Here is a 14,118-nt window from a genome sequence, read left to right as displayed (position 1 = left end):
CCCCTTCTCAGCTTTTGACAAGCTCTTTTTCCACCTGGGCCCTACATCTTGTTGTGTGCAAAACATTTTAATTTTTCCTTCCATTGCCAGGTCATCTGTGCCTGCTGAGGCCAATACAGCAGTTCTGAAATTCCCATTGCAGATAAGCCTTAACCATTTTTTTTCATTCCTCTCAACACTCCAAAAGACCTGTTCACACAAGTGCACCCAATGTTACCGGCTCTACCCATCTAAACCTGTCTTAGCAACTGTTGACAATCTCCTGCAGACACAACTCAGGCAATGTACTATCCTCCCAGTTATTAAATCCTGCACCTCCCCTCAGCCCGAATTTCTGAATATTTGATATGACCTTGAGCAAATAAAGATGAATGCAAGTGGGGATTCTCATCCTTGGCTGACAGCTCTGCTTCTCCTTTATGCTGTATGTCTTCATCACCAAATTCCAAAGAAAATTTTCTCAGCTATTCAAGGTCTAGAGAGAAACCAAAGCCTAAGTCACTTAATCACGCCAAGTAACCCTTAATACAAACACCACAAATATTTAAGGTCATCAGGCACTGTTGTTTTCCTTACTTTCATTCACTCTTACTTCAAAGATGCCTTTGAGAAGAATAAGTCCTGGTCTATGCAGCAGAAGGATCCAGTGCACACCTCAGTGGGCTCACTCCAAAAGGATACTGATCCTCATGTCAAAACATCCATTTCCAGTTTCTATCTGCATCACTCCTGCTTCAGCTTTCCCGAACCCACACTGACATTTCTCTCCGATACTCCACAGGCTGAATGATTATGTCTGCACAGGAACCCCCTTGGAGAATAACATTTGGACACTTCCCACACACCGTTGAGGTGCCCAACTCATCACCCCATGCAAACACCTTTCTGCACCACAACCCTGCACCCCAGCTTGCCCCGAGCAGCAGCCTCTGCCTGGGAGCCACCAGCACCACCACTGAGGCAATTCTTCCCTTGAATTGAGGGTTTCTCCCTGATCACTGATGCTAAAAAATCGGAAGTTGCATCACCACAACACTAACACCTTTAATTAAATCAGAAAACAGCCATTAAAAATATTAATTATTTACAGCAAGTTGCTTCACTGTCTCAGTGAGAGACCAGTTCCAGCTTAGGTTAGGCTGGTGGGCTGTGACTCAGGCCAGGAAAGATGTTCTGATCTCAATCTGCTCATCATACCAAACGGAGCAGCTACCTCTCAGAGAGCAGTCTGATCTAGTTTCACTAGTTACAGCAATAACAAGCCCAAAAGGAATCCCCAAAAAGCAGCTTGAGACTTTTCAGGTATCTTTTATAAAATCCTTTGGTTTAGCACTGTTTGTACTAGAACATGTCTCCAGCAGATGAGCATCATTCTCCAGCACAGGTTGGAAAATTTGAACCAGGAAAAGTCCAAAACTCACCTGATGAGAGTGATTAAATGGCACGAAATTATTGTAAAGGCTCTAGTATGGATTAACAGTATATACACACTGGTATTTATTATCGCTGCTCTGTCCCAACAGTAAAGTACTGTTCTATTCTATTCTTATATATTATATTAACTATTTGAGGTAGCCCTGTGTAGAGCCAGGAGCTGGAATCGATGATTCTTGTGGGTCCTTTCTATCTCAGGACATTTTACAATTCTATGATTATATAATGTATATATAAAATCACAAAACCACAACTAATGTTTTTACTCAATAGTCATCTCCCTAGTGTAAAAGCAATGAGATGTTTCTTGTAACATGCACATGCACAGTGCACACTGGAAGACAGGATCATGCATTTAAAATAGTATTTTAAACATTTTTTCTATTTCAAAAGATGTTCTTTTTATATGGGGTGTTAATTAGCTCCATTTGTTGACCTCCAGTGTCCTCTCCAGTGCTAACAGTCACGCTGAAATTAGGTCCAATAGTTCATTAAATACTTACATACTATGGTAAAGAGAAGATAAAGGCCATCAAATATGCTCATATTTCTGTATTACAGTAATCAGCCAGACCAGTACTGGAAATAGTTTTCTTATGACATATGAAGGTTTCTTTTGTGGACAGGTGTGAACAAGAAGGCAGAAATACTGCATCAGCGAAATCAGACCTCCAGAGGTCAAAGCCTGGACACTTTTGCACTGGTTTACCCAATGCAGTGTCACCCTCAAGCTGGATGTGTCTCCTGGCACAGTGTCACATGCTGCCTTTGGATGAAAGGTCATCGAAGTGTCACATGCTGCCCTCAGATGAAAGGTCCCTTTCGTGTTGGTTCTCAGTGTCAGACACATAAATTATATTGAGCTCATACTTCTCCCCATCCAGGTTTTATGGTTGGCACACTTTCTGGGACCACCAGAAGAGATTTCCCACACAGCCTGAAAGAAACTGTGAGGCAAAAGAGTTTTGGAGAAAAAGAAATACCCATCTCAGTTACCTGGTGGGGAAAACAAAGCTTTGAGAAAATGGAACAAAAAGTATTTTCTGCTAATTAATCAGATTTTACTAGCAGGGACTCTCTGGAAATCATAGTCCTGCCAATGCTGCTGTCAGCAAAATATCTTCAGGGCAAGAAGTGGGGTCTCTTAGCATTTCAGCAGGCATAGGGCAGCTGGCTGGGACCCCAGCAGCACCACACTCTTCTGGGATACAGCACACAGCAATGTGACAGGCAACGGCCATAAATATAAAACTAGAGCAGGCAAAACTAGAAATCAAAGAATCTCCATTTCTTTGACTAAACACACAATTACGTTCACCCACATCTTTCCAAAATCATTGCATTTAATTCAGGATTTTTCCATACACATTAAAAGAAAAGGCAACACACCACTTTGTAAGGTCACTTTTCATGTACTTTTATGTCCCTTTATCTTTGGCTACCCAAGGCTGTAAAACATCCTCTGTAGTTTCACTACAGAACTATTAAACTTGAAAAATTAGGTAGTTAAAAAACTTTGGCATTTAAAAGAATGTGGGCATTTAAAAATAGAGCACTCGACATCATGTAAATCATCGGGTATAGGGTCAGATGAACACACACTGATAACTCTGAATGCCAGGTGAGAAGGTGATGTTTTGATTGTTTCTGCTACATGTTATCACAAATCAGATCCATGAGGTCCTGGAGGCAGCTAAATGCTGCCACACCAACGCAGACCCCTGGTGAGGTACATGCTGCCAGAAACCTTTTATAATTCAGTGGTAAAAATTTTGTAATATGTAATTACCCAGTAGGCTTTTCCTGAGAAAGAGTTGCTATTGGTTTAGTGGTTGAATTTACGTCAAAGAAATAAAAAAAAAGAACAAAAAGAACTAACAAGATGAAGGAATTTCATCTGTGCTACCATACCCTGCAATTGTTTTCCTGTGAAAGAAAAGATTCTCAATCTAAGAGTCACCTTTTGGCAAATACTCTAGGATATTTTTAACAGCTATGCCTTAAAATAATTCCTTTTCCGTGGGCAAAGAATGTGATCTGTTTTGAGTGTCTGAACACATCACTGGAAGGATTCTGAATTTCCTCTCTGTGCCTCCAGTCGTGACAACACGGAAAGCGTGGTCAGAAAGAGGTGGGCAGCTATTCAATTAGGTAGCAATTAGGACTAGTACAGGAACTGACAAAGCCAGAAATACATCAAATACTAGCAGACTTACATATCACCCTTCTTACCTCACTAAATATGTGCTGCCACAGGCTGCTGGGGCTCTGTCCCTGCCAGCTTCATTGTGCTCTGGAAATCACACTGTCTGCTGCATATATACCATTAAATCAAACAGCTTCATCACACCCTACAATGCCCTGTATTTGCTTTGGGGAGAATTATGTGAATACTGATTGGCAAAATTTGGCCCATATTCTTGTTCTCAGTAATTGCAATTTACTTCAGAAATAGATCCACTGATTTTGCTTTCCCAGTACAGCAATTTTTCTTGTTCTCCCTTCAGTACTTTCACACACTTATGCCCAGCTTAGCTGCTGCTCTCAATAGTCAAGGTAATTGTCAGGTAATAAATTCTTAAATGATCTAGTAACTGGGGATGAGTGTCAGATGGCTGGGGTTTTTTTCCCTGAAACACAGTCTTTATTCCTGTATCATGTATTTACCACAATTACTCTTGCAATCTAGTCATCTTTTAAAGCCGATTTTAATTTTTTCTAGTCATCTGTTTAAGCATCTCTCAGAGACAACTCAGGACTGGCATCTGAGATGACTCTTGCTGCGTCACTTGCTGCTGCCAACTCAGTATGTCTCATATACGCTTTATTGCTGGCTATTTATTTTAAGCTAGCTTTATGTTCCTTGTTAACAACTCATTTCTCAAAGAGAAAAACGATGTTGTAATCACAAGTTCTGTAGAAATACAACATATGAACATTTGAAAATGAGGGCAGAAGATTGTTCCTGAGGGATTATATCTCTATCTGAAATGCCTTTCCCCCTTCTCTATACTGTTTGGATAACACATATTTCCAGTTTATAAAAAATAAAAAAACCCACCAACCTGGGCACTACCATGCATTATTCCTGAAGATGATAGAGGCTATTAGTCTGCATAATTTTCATACCTTTTCAAACTTTCTTTTCACCTCAAAAGACAGATCAACATAGGTCACTTTTAATGAGGAGCCCTGTGTGTGGCTTTCCCCACACACTGCACAGCAGTTGGGCACTTACGAGTTCACATCCTCCCTGCACCATCCATGTATTTTGTCATTTTCTACAGGGTTGACTTTTGCCCACAACACTGAACACTTTCACATGGTGAAGTCTTTGGCTGCATCATTAACTCTGAATCAGTGTATGCCCTTGCATTTTACTGTATCATTTCCTCCACCATTCATTATGCCACAGTTAGCCTCTGGCTAGAAACCTCTTAAAACGTCATGATGAAATTACTTTCTTGACAACATACAGGTCAATTACTATGTAATTAAAGGATATACTATCTATTCCCTTGTTTGGTCATGGTATCTCAGTTAAGATCATTCAGATGCATGCTTTTATAGTACCTGTGAAATCTTTTGCTATAAAGTGTAAGATACTGTCTGCAGCATCTGTTTTTCTGTCAAAGATACAGGAATTATAATAGCTGTTCTCTTCTAGCTTTGCAAACACAAGGAATTAAAGTGGTACAAGCTGTTTTGAATCGGGGTCTCCACTATCTAGTGCTTGATTCCCCAGGCATTTCAGTGGGATTTTTTTTGTAACTGGGCTGAGAGGATTTGGAAGAAACCTTGCACCTGAAGAGTACACCCTCTCCTGGCTGCCCTCCATATGTGACTCCCGGTTTCAGCATAAGACTCTCGCACATCCCTCTGCAAGGTAAGAGTTAAGCTGTCCTGACTTCACTCTGCTTCCTATCTTTACCCTACTCTCTTTCTATCCCATTTTTCTCTGCCACAATGTCTGTCCTCACCACCTCCACGTGTACCAGCCAGGCCCCCCTGTCCTTCCCCACCACTTGGCAAAGTGGTAAGGATGTGAAGGCAGTGTTGTATTGTGCTGGGCAGCAGAGCCAAGCAGCTCCTCTGCCCTTCTGCCAGCCAGGCTCACAAAATGAGCTCCCAGTTATTTATACCTTTAAACACACGGACTCAGCAGTTCCCTTAAACCCCCTCCTTAAGCCCATTGCAAAATCCTGCTGCTCCCCTCTGCCCTGCAGCACCCCTCCCCATCCTCCTGCACCCCAGGTGTGTGGGGATGAGGGGCAATGAGGAAATAGGGACAGGCTATGCCTGCTGGGAGAAGAGAGGATGGGGCTGAAGGACAGGGGACTGCAGAGGCTCTGGACCTTTGAGGACAGCAGAAGCTGCCTGGAGAAGCCACTCCTGCCAGAATCACAGCCCATAGGTCAGTGCTGCAGCAGGAGGAAATACTCATCAGGGTGACATTTCACAGCCTGCCCTGCGCTTGGCACGACAGCAGCACTAACAGGGTCCAGCAGCCCTGTGCTCCTCTGCAACTCAACACGCTGCCCAGAGTGACACGTTGAATGCTACAAGCAAAAGAAAGCTTATGCAACCAGGTAATGAGCAATATCTAAGTGAAGTGCCCTGTGGTCTTGATCACTTTAAAAAATTTTATTGTTACTATATAACATCAACATAAGGTAAAAAAACTACCAAATTAATGCAACAGCTGCATACAAGTTGGATTTAACTGAGATTTCTTTGCAAGCCAATGTGCATTGCAAATGTTTGTCTCAAATAAACTGTTAGAACAGCCCCTTTGCAGTTCAGACAAGGATGGAGAGACACGTCCTTCGTCACCACCTTCCTCCTAGGGCCAAGTCCCTTCATTTACTTGAGCTTCAGCTTTTTTGTCATAAGACAGAGATAACTCCTGCCCGCAGTGATGCTGTGATGCTGATCCATCTGGTATTTGCCAACACACAGAAAACTTCATTCTAATAAGTGAAATGTACAGAAAGCAGGACACCATCATCTGAAGCTGTCTATATTCTTCCTCACAGTTTTTCCCAGTTTCATTTTTGCCTGGAAAAGTAGGTCAAAACACTAAACAATAATTGGTTGAGGGGAAAAATGCAACTTTTAACTTATTTGGGCATAGTCACCAATTTTTTCCCAAATTAGCACTCTTAAAATGGACACGCAGGGTCACGGGACTCTCCAGAGGCGAGTATGAAGGCAGCATCTCCTCTCAACCTGTTCCTTAATCAGCAAAGATTCAATACAAGAGGAATAATTATGTGGCCAGCAATTGATTCCTGCTTGGGAGGCCCCACGGGAGAATTCAAATCATGGAACGCTCACTTTCTTCTAGGAATGGGGGTGGGGAGGTGGGGCTGTTCCTTCTGAATGACTTTTGGACAGATTACAAAGCAAAGCCCAGATGCCCACCTTACTCTCAGCACACATTTTCCAGTCACAGCTCTGGGTAGGAGCTCTGGCTGTGGGCATACGCTGCCCTGCAGCTTCGCCTGCCACATACAGTAATTACTTTGTTTTCATTAATTGCTCTTAATGCGTGCATGCACAGCCACAAATCAGGCAACCCACTGCTGCGAGTACAGCAGTTTGGGCTTGGAAGTCACACTCGCCTGGGTTTGTAAAGGCACCAGCCCACTACCACCAGCACCAGCTTCTGCCAAGCAGAGGCATCCACGGGGTATAAGCAAATTTGGGGGGGGCTCAGCTTTCCCTAGCAAGTTGCAGGGGCTGTGTGTGCCCCTGTGTGTGCCCTCTGCAAATCGGGGCAGAGAACTGGCATTTCTGGGAATGAGCACACCAGCACAAACAGCATAATGGTGGGATGTATTAATGCTGTACCGGTGTCAATGAGACATTACCATCAATTTAAGCAGGCAGTACGGCTGATTTATAAGCCAATATATAACCAAATATAGCACAGGAGATGTTTGGAAAAACAAGTATGTGACATAGGCATGGACAAATAGAAAAGCTTTATTAAGGGATGATTTCTGTGATCTCTATCTCCCAGAACAGTGATATTTTAACACCCTCATCCAAACAGGAATGCAGATAAACAGGCTGTGAACTCATCTTGTTGCCCTGTGGTTTGTGCTTTGACAGAAATGACCAATGATTTTTGTACACGAGTAAAATGTTTCACTTATACCTCTGACTGGGGTCTGCTAGGGCAAAGTGGTCACCCATCAAGTGACCTTGGAGGGCCTAATCAGAGGGATAAATCTAGTATGTAGTAAAAACAGTTGTCTGAGCAACCTATTCAACCCAACTGACTGGGATTCTTACAGGAAATACTTCAACACACTCTCTGGCAATGCAAAACAAAATAAGAAAAAATGTGGGGGCAGTCTTCATGTCAAACCTGTCACCTAAGGCTGATGAACCCCAGTGCAAAAGCTAAAGAAAATTAAGTACTATCCTGTGAATAGTTGAACCAGGCAAAAGTGAATATGCAGTTGGCATTTACATTAAAAGCTCTAGTTTGCATTTATCTGTCTCCTCGTTCCCTTTAAAAAGAAAAATTTTTTCACCAAAAAGGCCTCAGCCTTATCTACCCAATATAGGTGGTTGTTTTAGATACTGTGTAACAGACTCAATTTGGACACTTAAGGCTCTTGGTTCATTACAGTCATGAACGCAAATCAGAGGCAAAATCATTTAAGTTGGGCAAAATCACTTTTCAGGTGCCCTGTGTTTTTCCAATTATCACTGCAAGTCTCCATAACGGATTATACAAAAACCTGAGTATTTATGAACTTAAGTGTTTTAATGCAGCCCCTCTGTGTCTGTCTCCAGCCAGGGCTGACAGTCACACCCTGCTCCACGCAGCAAACACGCCGGGGTACCACCAGCCTCCTACCTTGGCTCCATCCACACTGATAATCCGATAGCTGTTTCTCGTGCTGTCATAGAAGTAGGAAACAGTTACAGCCTGCTTGCTTGCAGGAACCCAGTTCTTCTTCGTGCTGGGGTCAATTTGGAAGACATGGCTCTGGTGGTGAAGATGGGCTGTTCTCTGGAATAGGGAGGGACAGGAGAAATGGATGCATGAGTCTGCGGAAGATGAAATGTTCCAGAAGCCCAGCCTTGACCAGGCATGTTGAAAGCACAAGGCAGAGAGTGCCTGGCAATCCCCCAAACGAAAAGACAGAGCAGTGACTCTGCCAAGCCATGATCCAGCCTTGGGTACCTCTCCCTGGTATCACTAAGTGACATTCAGCACCTAAAGTTACTGCCATAGCCTGAGAAACAATCAGCTTTTTTCTCCTGCATTATACTAACTCAGCACCCACCCCTTCCTCAAAACACTTATTTGCAGGAAAGGACATTCACATGCATTCTTTATTTTCCCATCCACATATTTTGCCAGAAGCAACAAGCCCCCCACAGCTGGATTTCCTCCTACCAACATTCCTGTTAACTGCTACCTACAGCCAGGGCTCCTCTGTGGATGCACCAAGGACCCCAGTGACCTACAGGCATGGTACAATTACTGAAATATTAATCTCTCTCCTCAGGATCCCACTGCTCTGCGGATGTGCATGAAAATTTCATCAGATGCAAACCAGTCAATCATCCTGGGAAGTGAGGGGAAAAAAGAAACACGACCAAACCCCAGAGCTGATATATATATTGCCTTTTAGTCCAGCTCTCAGTGGATGATGTACCACCCCTGACACCCCGTTCCTAAGCACCAGCTCTCCTCGGATGTTTTCCTCATCAAGAAAACTGTGCACACAGTGGAGAGGTTTTGTTTTACCATCAACACGTGACAATGCAAATCACACATAAAGCAGAGAAGACAAAGGACCAAAAGAAACAAATGTGATACACAAAAAGTCATCCAGGCTAAAGATCAGAATTAAGACTTACTTAAATGCCATAAAACTAAATTCACTTCCAACTAGACCTTAATCCAAATTTAGCAGTAGAAGTGAACTGCAAATCAAGCTCTGCTGCACTTTTATATACATTTTTATGCTTCTGGTTCCTAAAAGCTGCAGTATGTAATGTTCTGTATTAAGTGTACTGCTCAGTATATTCTTATCCATACAAATATCATATCATGAATAGGTACCTTGACAGAATTATGACAGGATTCAAAAACTATTGTACTACAAGAATTACCACCTAGAATGTTGACCACATGGAAACTGAAAAGGCTGCCAGGATGAATTTTGCACAAAGCAAATGAAAAGACGTAGGCAAAAGGCCAGAAAGATCTCTTGTTCTCATATGTTACTCTTTCTTGCTCATAGAAATAATTATCTTCTATTATTCTCAGTCCCATAGTTTTGGAACTATGTTTTTATTAAGATTTCTATAATCTTCAGCTCCTTGTATAGCCACCTGTGCATTTTTTGAACACAACAACTTCAGATACCGTATGTAGCAACCATATAAACCCTCATACGTGATCTTAATCACTGCAGTTAAATTAAAACTGAGGGGAGAAAATTTGCAAATATCAAACAGATAAAGTGATTTAAGAGTAGAATTAGCTCAGTGGAGTGATGGAGTGAACTAGTAAATCCCAGCAAGGCCTCAGGAGGGAGAAAATGAAACAGTGGTTTTCTCCTTGCAAGACTTATGCAGAGTTCTACATTTTTCCATTTCTGGATGGACAGCTGTGCTGAACCATGTAAAATACTTACCTGAAATACACTGAAATTAGAATGGGACTGTCATGTTACAGCTGTCAAAGAGTAGCATTTGCTTCAGTTCTTCCTTATCAGTAACTCACTGAACCCAGCTCTCATTTCACAGGCTAATCTCGATGCCATCCTCAGCTGGGAGGAAAGAAAGGGCAGGTCTCCATTTAAAAGTATTTCCAACATCCATTACACTGGATTAGTACTGTAACGCCCACGAGGGTCACGGAGTTTGTCTGCAATAATGAATGCAGGGAGGGGAAGTTTCTCACAAGCTGCTTAATCTCAAAAATACTTACTTTCCCCGAGTGAAGGATGATTTTGAATTTATTTTGCCTTTTACTCGGTTCTATATTTTTAGTTGATTCTACTAAAAATTGGTTTTGCTACAGTAATATGACCTAAATATCACAGTTTAAACTTTCCAAAGTTTTCTCCATGCAAATCTATTCCACAAACAACTTTAACTCTGTTACGTCAGAGTAATGATACCAGAAGACACTGTTAAAACTATGCCTGGTCTCTTTGCTGCAGGAGCAGTAAGCATATAAATTAAATCTGGAGATAATAAAGTAGAATGAAGGAAAAAACCCCACAACCATCTATCTCCATTTCTTCAGGAGTCTTGAAGCAGCTACTGCTGTCACGGGAGCTGTATACATGTATCCAAGTGGATAAATTAATGGATAATGAAGCTCAGGGCTTGAGATAGCCAACTATCCTTTCACGTGGGGCTTTTATTAAGAAGTAAAGCAAAACCTACATTTCTAAATCTTATGATTATTAAACAACAAGGAACCACTCCCCCCGCATTTTGTCTTTCTGTGTGCAAACAGCAGCTGTAACACTCACAGTGATAGTTGCTAGTTGATAAATTATTAAAAATAAGAAAATGCAATGTGTAAACTTAAGTATTTTACCTCATTTGAGGTAAGTGAGCTGTTGACCTTCTGTTGAGACTCAGATTTGGAAGGGCCAGTTGGATGCTCCACATGCCTCTGACCTTTTTGCCATAGGTGGCTCTACAAGGCAGCAAAGCCCCAGGACTGATTTTTGACCCCCTGGAGAAGAGGAAGCACTCCCAGGACATAGAGCCTCCTGGATTTCCCAGTGTTGCCTCACAATAATTAAGAAGATGCATTTCTGTGGCTGTGTCTGTCCTGCTGCAGGTCTGTGCTCAGCTCTTACTCCAAGGAGCCCAAACCACTGCCAGGGCCCACGAGCCAGCACTGGGAGCCAGGGCCACCACACCTTCCCACACACCACAGCGGGTTGGGAAAGGCAACAGCATTGACAAACTCCAGTGGTACAGCTTTTAACGTGGGGGGGGGAATATCCTCCTTCACTACATCCCAAACTTTGACCACTGAGGCACACACAGGCAACTATAAAACTGTGGCACTCACTTTTCAAATGAAACGCTGAATTAGATACTTTTAAAACACTTTACCAGGGCCCTACAGAGCTCCAATTGAGACGGATTATTCTGTGTAACTCACTTGCAGCTTTTGACATTCAAGAAAGCACTTTACTGGTAGAGTAACAACTTTGTTTCCCAGGGTTCCTTTCATTTTCGTTTTATCAGAGATTTATCAACTTTTATGATAAAACAGCAGTAATGCTAACTTGAAGCTCCTGCAGCACATGCTGCGTGGTTTGAGCCCCGTGAGCTGGTCGTTCCACGAGGCTGCCAGTTTGCCCGGGGAGGCAGGGAGCAGCAGCACTGCCAGCTGGGCTGTGGACCCGCACATCAGAAGGCAAAGAGAATTTATGAATGTTTAAAATCTCATTAATTTTAACCAAAGTTGTTAATGATTGATTAAATACTCTTTAAAAAAACCCCAACTGTTTAAAAATCAATTAGACAGTAACATCCACTGTTTAGAGTAAAGCTGCTCGAAAAGTAGAAAATGAAAAGTAGAAAATTACACCTAATAGTTCTTTGTTTAGTAACGTAATTTAAGACAGAAAATGCTTTTTATTATTAAATATGGCAAGCATGTTTCATAAATATAATTGCAATTTTCAAGTAACAGTTTACATAATTTAGTCGACCTTTAATTTCTGTCCTTGTGTCATATGAGACAAATCTCAAGTAAAAAACAACCATTCTCCATCAATGTCATTAACCTTTTCTGAAGAATTTAAAAAGTGAAAACCGAGACTCTCAAGCTAACTAACTGCTGCACAGCTGCGAGAGATACAGTATCACTGTCTGGTTAATACATAACCACGCCAAATTTTACAAGTGTGTGACTAGCTGCAAGCCATGAGTTCTACATTACTCTTCCTAATCAATGGGAATGAGCTCTCACCCAGGAAAAGTTCAAAGTATTTAATTCAAATTTCCTTGTTTATCACTTGAATCATGAGCACAACCAGTGATTTAAATCACTTCAGCTGTAAAGAGCCTCTGCTGACTGGCAGCCAGCACCCTAAGGGCTGTGGGATGCTGGTGGCTCTGGAGCATGGAGAGCCCTGGCTGGGCAGGCAGCCGGCATCTGGGAGAGCCGGGAGCCTGGACTCGGCCATGTGCAGGGCCACGTGGAACCAGCTCCAGCTCTGAACCAGGCACTGATGATGTGAACACTTCTGTACTGGAGAACCCTTTCTGGTAGTAAATACAACACAGTGACTCACGTGGGTGCCTGCAGGATCAGCACTCAAATACTTTTAAATGCGCAAAGCGTCCAGTGCACATCGGGTGGATGAGCAGACTGCACAATAAATAGAACAAAGCAGGTCCTTTAATTTCTGTAGGATCCGGAAGATCAAATATAGTTGTGACAGGAGCTCTGGTACTCCACCAGAGGCAAAACCACTATTTGCACATTTTGCTAAAACTTTCATTAGCGGATCACTTAAAATTTCTGCAATGAGGATTCCTACTTTACAGGACAGGATTTTTTGTGCTCTCCCGACACTAATAGTAGACAGTCTTACATTTGCTGTCTAATTTATCAATTGAAATAAAAATATTTTTTGAAAGCACACATCCTCATATATCTGCCACTTGGTGGAGGATGCACATGGCTGCAAACAGTGCATCAGCGTAGAGATTTTCAAACGTGGTGCTTCCTTCTACAGACCAGCATTGTGCACACACTGAGCTTTATACTACCTGACAGCACCAGCAATCTGCAGTGATTTGCTGTAACAAGTATTAGATAATGAAGATCTTTCAAGAAAGAAGAGAAGATACAAATGCAAAATCCTACTTTGTGACATATCCCCTTATCACTGGTCGTGATACAAAAAAATTTATTTGCTAAACACAACATGATAAACTTGTTGTTAATAGTTATTTGGATTGAATATCACTACTACTGCCTGACAGTGTAATAAAAAGAATAAATCCTCTATGTACATCTTCACATATCGTAGTTTGGAATGCCATTTGTATTTATTTGTGATCGTTCAGAAATAAGCAATGTTGCTAAAAAGAAGAGTGCTCTTCCCATACCACACCTGCCCAGGCAGGGTTTTCACGCTAGCTGCCCTCAACTCCTGTGTGGCAGTGGGAGAGGCACTATGCCAGCTCCAAAGCTACCCAGCATTACCAGTGCCTCTGACTTCTCCAAAATGCATGCACAGCTACGTATTAGAGAGGCAAACTCATGCCTTTGGTCCCAAACAAAACCGAGTAACTGTATCCTGCCCCTCGAAAGCAGCAAGCTCTCCAATCACTCCTCCAAGACTCCAAAAGTCACTGAATGTCCCCCTTCAGCCACAGCAGTGCCAGCGCTGGGGGTCCCCAGGGTCCCTCAGGGTGCACAGCTGCCCTGCCAGGCTGCTGCTGCCTTGCCTTTCTAGGTTTTACTGCTGCATGATGGTCCCTGAGCTCACAGATGGAGATTTTTCTCCTATTTGGAATACTCAGCTCGATGAAAGTCCAGGCAAGTTATGATGCCTAAGAATTACCTGTGAAAATACTGTTTCATCTACCCGTAACTCTCCTCCCTAGTTCATACAAACACATCTCAAACTTCAAAAGACAACCAACCTCTTTCCCCAAAAC

At 42.4% G+C, this 14,118-nt stretch overlaps 1 protein-coding gene across 4 annotated transcripts in view; it reads right to left on the bottom strand.

Annotated features, from left to right (window-relative positions):
- The window catches only part of HOMER2 (homer scaffold protein 2), a 58,011-nt gene that overhangs the window by 25,190 nt on the left and 18,703 nt on the right, over nt 1-14,118 (bottom strand). For all 4 annotated transcript variants that reach the window (XM_032700206.1, XM_032700208.1, XM_032700209.1 and 1 more), the window contains exon 2: nt 8,309-8,464. The gene's annotated coding sequence lies outside the window, so the exon portion shown is untranslated. The remainder of the gene's footprint in view (nt 1-8,308; nt 8,465-14,118) is intronic.

This window comes from Chiroxiphia lanceolata, chromosome 12 (genome assembly GCF_009829145.1).
Source record: "Chiroxiphia lanceolata isolate bChiLan1 chromosome 12, bChiLan1.pri, whole genome shotgun sequence".
Lineage (NCBI taxonomy): Eukaryota > Metazoa > Chordata > Aves > Passeriformes > Pipridae > Chiroxiphia > Chiroxiphia lanceolata.
The sequence above is the reverse complement of the archived record's forward strand: the minus strand, read 5'-3'. Positions and strand labels throughout refer to the sequence as shown.